At 33.9% G+C, this 11,866-nt stretch overlaps 1 long non-coding RNA gene across 2 annotated transcripts; it reads right to left on the reverse strand.

The window, feature by feature from the left end:
- Positions 1–2,330: 2,330 nt before the first annotated feature.
- Positions 2,331–3,689, reverse strand: LOC131875410 (uncharacterized). Of its 2 annotated transcripts, none has more exons than XR_009372229.1 (3): positions 3,176–3,689; positions 2,640–2,855; positions 2,331–2,514 (listed from the first exon to the last, which is right to left on the reverse strand). It is a non-coding gene; the product is annotated as an uncharacterized LOC131875410 (long non-coding RNA). The 2 variants fall into 2 exon arrangements; XR_009372233.1 differs by lacking the exon at positions 2,331–2,514 and having other exon boundaries at positions 2,521–2,855; positions 3,176–3,257; positions 3,371–3,689.
- Positions 3,690–11,866: the final 8,177 nt, after the last annotated feature.

An 11,866-nucleotide genomic window follows, 5' to 3' on the forward strand; every position in this document is an offset into this window, starting at 1 on the left:
CTAGAGCACAATAGGAGTCACCTCCACCAGGATCAACATATCCACTAGGAGAAACACCAACATTGGAACAGACACCTTTATCATCAACACTGGGATAGCTAGCACCATCTTCAGAAACTAGAAGAATAGAATCCACCTTAAGCGAATCAAAATCACTAGACTATTGAGAAAAGCCATTGACCACCAGAAATAACTTTTTAAATTGGCCACTCATCATGATCATTAAATCATCGCAGTATGAGGATCTGAGATTGTTCTGCCTTTAACAATAAATTTTCTTTATTTTCTATTCAAGAATTTTTTAGTTCAGCAGATGACCCCAAAAGACCAGAAGACCGTGCAATTAAGAAGACCAGAAGACCGTGCAATTAAAAGACATCTTATATTTCCAAAAATGTTGCCAACTAGTTAGTTCAATAACAAAATGATCTAAGTCTGTTGGGTATAAACAATTCGATCTAGACTTTGCAGGCTAAATAGCATCTTATAAAGAAATTCTATCATACTCCGAATTCTATAATAACATTGAAATTCTGTAAATCTTACTTCCAAATTCAATATCAATCTGACTAATCAATAAGCTCGTTTCTCTTGAGATTCTCTCGTCCATCCCACTTGTGAAGGGATATTTCCTAGATGCAGGGTAATAACTACAACATATGCCAGCCACAGTAGACCACTTAAAGTTTAGAGTTTAACTACAACATACTGCTTCGGCCTTAAGGCCCTATAAAATAGTTTTTTACTATCAACTGATGAGGTACTAGACTACTTAAAAGCCAACCTACAACTTATCAGCTTCCTAGGGCTGAAAACAAAATCCATCAGTAAGGGTACAACGTCACACCAATCACCAGATTCCACCTGCTAACAAAAGGATTGTCATGACATAAGAGAATTGGCCTATCCAACTAAAACTAAATACAATTCTACCCAAACCAAATTTTCTCATCTCCAATGTCAATTTTCTCAAATCCTTCAATAACAATTCAAAACAAATGAGACTCAAAACTCAAAACTCAAAACACCAGAATTCAGATCCCAGAACAACAAAACCCAAGTCAGAAACAGAATAATTATAATTGTAAGGAAAATCCTTCAACAACAATTCAAAGCAAATGGGGCTCAAAACTCAAAACACCAGAATTCAGATCCCAGAACAACAAAACACAAGTCAGAAACAGAGTAATTATAATTGTAAGTATTAACCCAAAGCATTACAGAGTCACCTATATTACACAATACACTAAATACTAAATAAAGATGCAGTCAGAAAAATAAAAACTCATAAAATCTAACAGCCACTAATATGAACAACTTCATGGTAAAGGACAACTTTATTAATTTATTTTGAGAACAATTAGCAAAGTTTACTGGTAAATAAAATTTATGGATATAAATAAGCTCAATGGTAAAAGCAGATCATAACCGGCCCATCATAACCTCAATTAGCTAGGTTACCATAGCAGATATAGCATTGTTTTTCATGTACTGCAACATACTTCAACAGAACAGACACAAAATTACCAAACCAAGAAAACAAAGCACTGAGGAGAAGAAAATAATGCAAACAAAAAGGTTGTTAGAAGTAATATCTTCACAATTAATTTATAGCTGTACAATTTTGAAAAATTGGAAATGAAGTTACTGCAAATATGCACTGTACAAAACTTCAACCCCTTCCTTACGAAAAAGAGTATCTGGGCCAGGACACCAATATAATCTATTACAAATTAAAAATCAATAATCATATCATAAATCTATCATCACTAATTACACTATAAACCAATTGTGGAGCAAGACATGAACTAAACAATTGGGGGTGCATGGAAAATTCAAAGAAAAAAATACGAAAATGAGTAATATCACCAAATAAAGAAAATGTTAAATTACCATTATAACATCTGAACAAACAATTACAGCAATTTCAATCAAACATTCATGAAGATTATCTGAAATTAAATTAAAAAGTCAAATCAGCCATGAAGATTATCTGAAATTAAATTAAAAAAGAGTGACAAACCAGAATGCATCACTCTCTCAGGCATAGAATGAACACACATACCGCATAAAATATTCTATAGATTTTTCACCCTCAAGAGAGGCTAATTACAATAGGTGTCCGTGTGACAATAGATTAAAGGGTGCAGTGGCTATCTTCTCCCTCTTCCTGTATCCATCCGAAGTTAATCGTGCACAAGGAAATAAATAAAATAAAATAGAAAGGAATAGATAAGTGATTAGGATGTTACATTTCTTTCTGAGAACTATAGCGTCACTGAAACATCATAAAACTAATTTACTAAAGATTAAAACATCTGAACAAACAATTAGGGTAATTTCAAATTCTTCAATAACAATTCAAAGCAAATGAGACCCAAGCTCAAAACACCAAAATTCAGATCCCAGAACAGAAAAACAGAAAAACATAGGTCAGAAACAGAGTAATTATCTGAAATGAGCAGCTTCATAAAATCTAACTGCCACCAACATGAGCAGCTTCATAGTAATTATCTGAAATGAAATTTAAAAAAAAAAGGCTAAATACAAAATATAACAGAATAGAGGGAAGGACATTAATAAAATAAAATAGAAAGAAGAACAGAGTGAATAGAATAAAATATAATCTAAAACCCTACGGAGCAGAATGGGATTTAGAATGGGATTTCTGAGCTGGGGATCATCCTCGGGCATTAGATGGCCTTGTCGACCAAAACTTACTGGAGCTCCTAGAATTGGGCGAACATGAGGTTCCCGATGGCCACCAGGATGATTCTAGTGTTGTCCATGAAAACCCCAATCGCAGTGCCATGGAAACCACATGCCAACCCAAAACTTCAGCATAAGCATTTGACCTGCAAAACAAAGAAAAACATTTCAAGCTGTGCCCCACAGATTTTCAGGCATTAGGCACACAAATTGATATTGAACTGTGTAGAAATGATCTAAGGTTGCCTTTATATATATACAGAAATCAACGGTCCTTTCATCAACGACATTTTTCTGTAAAAGCAAAAGAAAACAGACAGGCCCTTTCATCAACGGCATTTTTTATAAATAGCGAAATAAACACAGGCCCTTTCATCAACGACATTTTTCTGTAAAATGCAAAAAAAAACAGATAGGCCGTGTCATCAACGACACTATTCTATAAAAAGAGGAAAAAAAAATAGACCGTTGTAATGGTTATCCAGCCCCTCGGCTCTGAGTAGAGATACACTACACGCCGACCCAAAACTTCAGCATAAGCATTTGACCTGCAAAACAAAGAAAAACATTTCAATCTATGCCCCACAGTTTTCAGGCATTAGGCAAACAAACTGATATTGAACTGTGTAGAAATGATCTAGGGTTGCCTCTATATATATACAGAAATCAACGGTCCCTTCATCAACGACATTTTTCTGTAAAAAGCAAAAGAAAACAGACAGGCCCTTTCATCAACGGTCCTTTCATCAACGGCATTTTCCTATAAAGAGCGAAAAAAACACAGGCCCTTTCATCAACGGCATTTTTCTGTAAAACGCTAAAAAAATCAGATAGGGCGTGTCATCAACGACACTATTCTACAAAAAGGGCAAAAAAAACAGGCCGTTGTAATGGTTATCCAACCCCTCAATAGTTATCCAGCCCCTCGGCTCTGAGTAGATATACACTACACTCAACAACATAAGCAAAGATAAACGTCTGGAAACATAACAGTCAGACAGATATTGGCAATAACTATATTTTTTAAGTTTATATTATATTTCTAAGAGTTTGTAAAAGTGATTTTATTTTTACTTTTTCTTTTGAATTAATAATTTAATATTATCATTATATTGATTTCATAATATAATTTTGATCTTTCTAAAAATAATTTTTCACATTTTCTAAAACCAATTTCATCATAAATATGTTTTTTTTATCATAATTTAATATTTTTAAAAATAATTTAATAATCTATTTTTCATTTAATTATTTTTATAATTATCATTATTATGATTTAAAAGTATAATTGATCAATCATAAAAACTCACCTTAGAAGTGGTAGAATCATCAAATAAAATGGAATAGACAAGGATTGAAAAAAAAAAATTGGTCATTAGTTCCTTAATGACTTAACAAATTAAAATATAACATGGATGCATAAACAACTAAAGGAATATGAAGAATAAATTAAGATATGATTGGAATAGCAGCAATAGTGGTTAGTTAGGGATTTTAAGTATGGGTTTTTAGTCAATTAATGATTTCCTAGCTAGGGAATTAATTACAAATCTAAAGGTGTTGTGTTGGATATTACAATTTTAGAAGGGTTTGAAGGATTGGTAATCCTATATTTTCATCAAAAATCTTTGAACCAAGTACTAAAATTAGTAGGGACAATGGTCCTTAAAGAGAAGGATTAATAAGAACTTTGAATTTTTAGAGGATGATACTGAAAAATAAAATGAAAAGTTGAATAAATTTTTGAGAAACCTAGAATATACCATGAAAAAATTTGAAATCATTTTAAGAAAATATCAATAGAAAAGAATATAATACATAAAGTTTTAGTAATATAAATATATCAACTAATGGTGAATCACAATGACACATTCTTAAAGCTCAAAAAGCACCACAAAGAGATGAGCCCCCTAGACCAATTATCATCCTCATGTTAAATAAGAAAAGAAGATTTTTGTAGAGTATAGATACTAGCAATTGCACCTTGGTGATGGGTACGCCGAAAAGGTGTTGAAGGTCAATTAGAGAAAAAAATGATCTTTTTTTTTGTCATACATTTGTATAGTACATGAGACCAATTAATGTGTCATTTATAAAATGATGTTTATGCAAAAAAGGTCTCAAGGTAGAATTGATAGCTTGAAATCAACTAACAAGGGTGTAAACATGATTGAAATAAATACCTCTAAATTAGGAAGATAATTAGACTTCATTACTAACAAGATCATGTTATATATGTGATTGAGAGAAAGGGAGAGAGAAGTAGAGGGAGAGATAAAGAGAGAGAGAGATATAGATTGATATGGAAGAGATAAATAAATAATTTTGGAGAGAGAAAGAGAGGGAGAGAATGAGAGAGGAATAGATAAAGATAAGATGAATATATCAAGTGACATATAGAGAGGGAGATATGTGGGGGTAGAGAGAGACAAAGAGATAGTGAGATGGAGAGCAAGATATGGAGAGATAGATATAGAGATAAAGAGGCAAATAGATATTGATATAGAGGTAGAGATGAAGATTTAAAGCAAGAGAGGAAGGAGAGAAATAGATGCAGAGATAGATAGAGGTAAAAAAATACTGGCACTAGACATTATAATCATGGTTGGCTCATTAAAAAAAAAATCTATCTGCAAAATATGAACTTTTGATTTTTATGTCAAACTCATATTGACATTAAACTTTCAATTCTAAATCTTGATTACTAGATGTTACTTCCTTTTTCAACTATAATCAATGACAACACAAAATTTTAATCATTCTCAAAATCAGGATATCAAGACTTAATAGAATTAAAATCCAACAAACAAGGTGTCAAGGCTAATCCAGTCCTCCATCTAACCAACCTTTTTAATGGTCTGGTGGTCCAATTATTTAATTCTTTAGACACATAAAAGGTTTACATACATTTACAACCTTGATGAAAGTTTAGTATTATTTAGGTAATTTTTCAACTTTGTAAATTCACATACATATGGTGGGGCACCCGGTCCTCCATCTAAGATGCACGTATACCCAATGTATCATTTGCTTTGTAAAATTAGACATGGCGAGAAAGCATGTTTAAACTATCAGTGATAGAGAAGGGTAGCTTCCTATAGCAAGGTTAGCGTCATCTGCAGATGCCCTCTTCACTTATATTTTTGTAACAATGATAGTGGTTTGTATTTTTTTCTTGTTCTTAGGTACAATTTTTGAAAATGGAATTTGAGTTTTTGGTTTTTATTAGACAAACAATTATGTACATTTGAGACTAAGTAGTGTGGTTTTGCTTAGCTGCTGAATGCAAAATGTCTGATGCTTTACACTTAATATGCAATCACATTTGTATAGCTAAAGAAATTGGAATTTAAAGGATTTTATGGGTACAATTCTGGCTATAGATGTCACGCTACATTGGTTATTTGTCACCCAAATACAGTTAAGGTTGAAAGTTCTAATTAACTGTTGGTGCATATGTTTTTTATATATTGTTCTTTTGGACTTGAAATATTTAGGTTACTTGAGGTGAAGTTCCCATTTGTTTAATGAATTGTTTAGGTATCTTTAGGTAAAGCTTCGATGGCTTTAAAACGATGGCTTTCAAGTTCAATCCTCTTATAGGAAATATTTCAGTCATTTTGGCAGATGGTAAACACATCCTGGAATGCATTGAGGGTATGGTCTCATGCACTTGGAATAAGCTCAAATCTTTTAGTAATTCAATCTTTCAATCAATATCATCTATGTAAGACTAGATGTTCATACTTTCTGTATATTTATATTTCACTATAGTTTGTATATCTAAGGAAGTCTTTTGAAAACTTACATGTATTTGTGTTTGTTTTGTGTTGTAAGATATTGGGTTAGAAAGAAAAAAGGAGAAGTAGTTTTGAACCTGAGGAGCCCTGATTAGAATGAGTTATGTCTCTAATTTCTGCTTTGTTTATTTGTTTGCCTTCTGTTGTGACCAACGGGGACCACCTCTTTTCCTGCTTTCTACGTTGTTAGGTTAGGGTTTTTGGCTGTTTAGTGGGCAATTTTGCGTTTCCCGTGCTCGAATCTCAGAGTTTTGATCATTCCTAGTGTCGTTTAGGGGTTTTGAAGTGTTAGGATCAAGTTGCTAACATTGGAATTTTTGTCTAAGTGTTGACCTTTTGAGCATTAACGTGTTTTTAAACACGCACATTGATGATTTTAAAGTGCCAAGGTACCCCAAGGCCTTTTGGAGTTGTTTTCTCACTTCTAAGGTATTATTTAAGTTGATTTCGCACTTTATCCCGATAATTTTCTAGCATTTCGCTCAATTTTTTAGAAAATTTGCCTAAGTCCAGTATAATTTTGAAGTTTCTAAGTGATTTTGAGTGGTTTTAAAATGTCAAATTCCTAAGGGAAATCCATATTCCAAGGGTTAAAAGATCAAATTCCATGCTAGAAGTGCTTTTCTCCTCATATTCCAGACTACCCACCCTTTTCCCCCATTCAAAATCCACACTACACATGGGTTTCCCCTGAAATCCATACTGGTTATGATTTTCCACCACTGTTTGTCCATGCCTGGGTCGTTTTTCCCTTGGAAGAGCTAAAATTTGGCTAAGTGTCAGGATTTCTCCAGACTGCCATAGATTTTCCACCAGGAGTGCAAACTGGAGTGTGAACTATAGTGCAAATGAAGTTAAGGATGATTCCATGCCTGGGTCGATTTTCCACTAGGCTATTTTGTGACAAGTTAGTGCGCATTTTTGTGCAGACTCTTAGTCCATACCCAAGTCGATTTTCCACTAAGAGCATTTTAATGAGTTTTAAGTCCGGATTTTCATCCAAACTGAGGTCAAAATTCCACCAGGGAGTATTTTTTGCAAATGAAGTGAATTTGGAGTGTGGATTCCTTGTCCATACCCCCATCGATTTTCCCCTGGCCTGTTTTGTATGCATTTTGATGAAATTTTGCATGGATTTTTATCCAAGCTGAGGTCGATTTTCCCTTGTGGGGATTATTTTGACATTTTAAGTTATTTTAATGGGATTTTTCAATCCCAACCCAAGTCGATTTTCCCCTGGAGGCTCAATTTTGATTTAAAATTGAAATATTTAATAAGTGAGCCCCATTTTAATTGTTTTTAAATGATGATTAATGATTATTTAAAATTTTAAGAAGAAAAAATCAAATAACTTGCAATAAGCATTTAATATTTTAACCTTCTGGAAGCAAGTTAGTTTTGCCAAGCAAGTATATAAGCAAGTCTTTTATCCCACATTGCTTGTGTGGTGAAATTGTGAGGCAAAAGTAAGTATAAGAGAGGAGTCTATAGCATTATTTTATTATTAAATCTGCCAGGTGTCTCCGTGAAAGGCAATTTTTCTCTCTTGTTGGCGAATTTTGGCAAAGTGCTGAAGTGAAGTGTTGGATTGAGAATTATTTTCTCTTCCATTTTTTCCAGCCTGGTTATCCATTCCCTTGCTACCATTGAAGACTATTTCTAGATTTTTCGATTTTCTCAAGTTTGGCGATTTTTTCCAAATTTGGTGATTGTTGGTAGAAGATGGCGATTTTTGGTGTTTAAGAGTTTGGCAATTTTTTTCTCCATTGTTGCTTGATGTTCCAGGCCTCCATTGTTGCAGATCTGAGCTACATTGAAGACATTTTCAAAATTTTAAAAATGGTGCCATAGCTGGGAAAGCTCGATTTTTATCTTGCAAGTGTTGGGAGCTTACTTTGGTGGATTCCATGCATGTTTGATGCCATATTTGCCTCCCTACTTGCTTCCATTTGTTTTAGATTTGATTTTGTTTCATATTTAGACCTCCGTTGTTGGTTGCACACTTAATTTTCAAACTTTAATTTTCATTGCCCAGCCAATTCCAACTTAGGTGATTTGCATTTGGAGGTGTTTTGTGGATTTTTAGTGCATTTTTCAAACCATTTCATCATTGTTGTAGGTCTGAAAACTCCATTGTAGGTGGTTGTTCTCAGAAATCTTCATTTCCAACCACCTAACCACTTTGGCGATTTTGCTTGGAGCTAATTCCTTAGTTATTTTTTTTATCATTTTCAGGGATTTTCACTACTTTGCAAGGCGCTGGTAAGTCTGAAGTGATTAATTTTCTGACTTGTCCTCGGGAACTTTATTTTTACCAGCCACACTTACATTCCTGGATATGATTATTTTCATCATTAAAACTGATTTTTTTATCGAGTTTGTGCATATTTTTTAAGGATAGCAACATGTTTTTTGAAGTTAATTTATTAGTTGCAGGTTGTCTTCAGATTTGTGACCTTCATTGTTGACTGCAGAAGGTGTCCTTAGACATAGCTTGTGTGAAAACACAACCTTTCACATCTTTCCTTAGTCATCGTTGATCTGGTATACTCCTTTGCACTTTAGTTTGCATAATTTCCAAGTATAAGGAGGTATTAATGAGTTTCATAGAAGGTTTCCATGACTTAAAGTTGTCACATTTTGAATCTAATTGTTAAAATCTACTATGAGTGTGGATTATTCTCCTGACTTTATGCTCAAATTAGCTAAAATCTCTAGAAAGTCGGGAATTTTATCAAGAACATTATTTATTTTCCTAAGTCTAACTTCAAGCTTTATACATGTGCGATGTTAAAGTCTAGATTTAAGGAAAGGAAAGAACTACACAAGATGTTGGAGACTGGATTCTATTAAGAGCTCAATATTTCATCCTGATGGAAGGAGATCATAGATACCAACATGCATCTCCTAGACCTGAACCAGATGTGTCAGCTGATGTTCAGAGTCAGAAATCGGGTTCCTTCCCCAGCCTATGCGAACATTATGAAGAGTGGTATTTTTCATGCCGTTGGATTTCCACAGTCCATATAGTGTAGTGAGCTCATCCTGGAGTGTGCACTATGTTATGATCCTCTCACACGAATAATCAAAACTCCTAAGGGTGTTGTTATTGCCTACCTTGCTAAGGATGTTATTACTGAGGTGTTCGGAGTTCCACGCAGAGCAGACATGAAAGATGTGACCAAGGATGAATATACAGATAGATATACGAAGAAGATGGGTGCATGCAAGCATATGATAAACAAAGAGTGGATGATTGAGCCTAGGTCTCATCATTCCAAGGCTCCCAAGACACTCATGTGCATAGACTTCAAAGAGGAGTATAATGATTTGGTATTCCTACTCAACAGAGTGATGGGAATGTCATAGGGTGCAATATTCGATGGATGGATGTTCTATTTCATCTAGGATTGTCTTAAAGGAACATTAGTAAATTATAATGGGCTGACACTTTTACCTTATATGTGTGATGTGTTATTTATATGTTGCGTGTTTGCATGTGTATGGGATGCGAGGGGATGATTTTCCTTCACTCGCTTAGGTGAGACAGGGAACGTCATGATTCTCTTTCATCGGTGTGTGTGTGTCGTGTATGTATATATATTTATCTATATGCATGTGTGGTTCTTTGGTGCAGGACATTGTAGGTACAAGTACCGGGTAGGTACAGGGTATCGATTCCACCTAGTTTCACAGGTTTGAGCGTGCCTTATATGTCCGATGGGAGTGGAGGAGATAGTTGTTGGACCTTATCTTGACCCCTAGTTACACTCGTGTGAGTGTTGTCAATTGGTTGTCTTTCTCGTCTAGCTAGTATGGGAGTCGGTGCTTGGTTTGGTCATTTGTGAGTCATCATTTAATCATTCCCCATTTTTATATTTCTGTTTATTTTATGGCTATTTAATTGAATGGATGATGCTATCTTGTGTTGGTGTAATTAGTTAATTATTATGCTCTTAAATCTATTGATTTAATTAAATTATCAATTGCTAGATTAAATGGTTAAATGGCTTATTTTTATTGTAAATAGTTGCATTATATATTTTCTGAAAGGAAATAAATAATTGTCTAGCCATTTAAGTTTTAAATGCCTATGTTGAAAGAAAGTATTATGGAAAATAGAAAATAAAAATAAAAAGCTTTTCTTTTACCTTTCCATTTGACTTTTGCTTTTTAATTGTTGGAAAAGAATTATTTATGGAAAAAGCATATATCTGATTGCTTTTTACTTTTTAAATAATTTAATCTGATTGGTGGAGAAAAAATTTTAACCTAGAAAGTTTAGGTTGAAATTATTTTTCCTATATAATTCTGGAAATTCACGGGAATGGGAGAGCAAAAAATTGGGAAGAGAAATTTGGAAAAACATTCTGTAAGAGGAGCTGGAATTTGATTTGATTTGATTTGCAAGGACTGAGATTTTTCCATCATTTTGCTTGCTAGTTTGCTTCAAGGTTGGATAATCTCTTCTTGTTTTGAAATTTACATTTGATTTTTTAGTTGCTTCCTATGTATGAAAGAAAATGCAAATCTTCTTGTAGAATCTTGTGGAATGATGGAATGGAAGAAAGAGTATTTGATATTGTTGATTTTGTAAAACTCATATCATATATTTGCATATAAGAAAGAAATGGATCATTTCTCTATTTGTTGTTGTTATTTGTTTTGGAAATCAACTTCTTGATTTACCTCTTCTATTTGGAATGGAATGAATTAGATTTAGTTTGTTGTGTGCTTCCTAGTATCTAATTGCCCAAGATTTGGGGGTTCTTATGTGATTTTATTTCACCATTTACCTTATTAGTAAATATCCATTTGAAATTTGGATTTGGCACTGTGTATGTGTGTGCCCATGAAATGATAAGAGAATGAATCGTGTTCATGTTTAAATGCTTTGGAAGCATGTGTTTATTTGTTTCGTAGATCTTACCTTACCCCGTGGCAGGTTAGTCACACCATGCAGGTCGTTAGTGTCTACTACTCGCAAGTAGCAGTACTACTAGTCGACAATATCAGTCGGTAGCAACTGCTACTAGAGGTAGCAGTACTACCGATCAACAGTACTACTACTGGTTGGTAGCAGTGCTACTGGTCGGTAGTGGCTTCTACCGGTTGGTAGCAGCACTACAGGTCAGTAGGCCTGCTACCAATGGTAGCAGCACTACCAGCAGGTAGTGTCTGCTGCTTCGGCAACAACACTACTATGGATTGGCCTTGACCCCCACTTGACCTTGTACACTTACCGGTACAAATCAGTATGTGCTATGAATTTAATTTTATAAAATGAAATATTTTAAAGCGGTTTTTATGTTAAATTAAATAGTGATTTTCAAGTGATCTTTATTATGTGGTTTAAT

Source organism: Cryptomeria japonica, chromosome 1 (genome assembly GCF_030272615.1).
Source record: "Cryptomeria japonica chromosome 1, Sugi_1.0, whole genome shotgun sequence".
In the NCBI taxonomy this organism is placed as follows: Eukaryota; Viridiplantae; Streptophyta; class Pinopsida; order Cupressales; family Cupressaceae; genus Cryptomeria; species Cryptomeria japonica.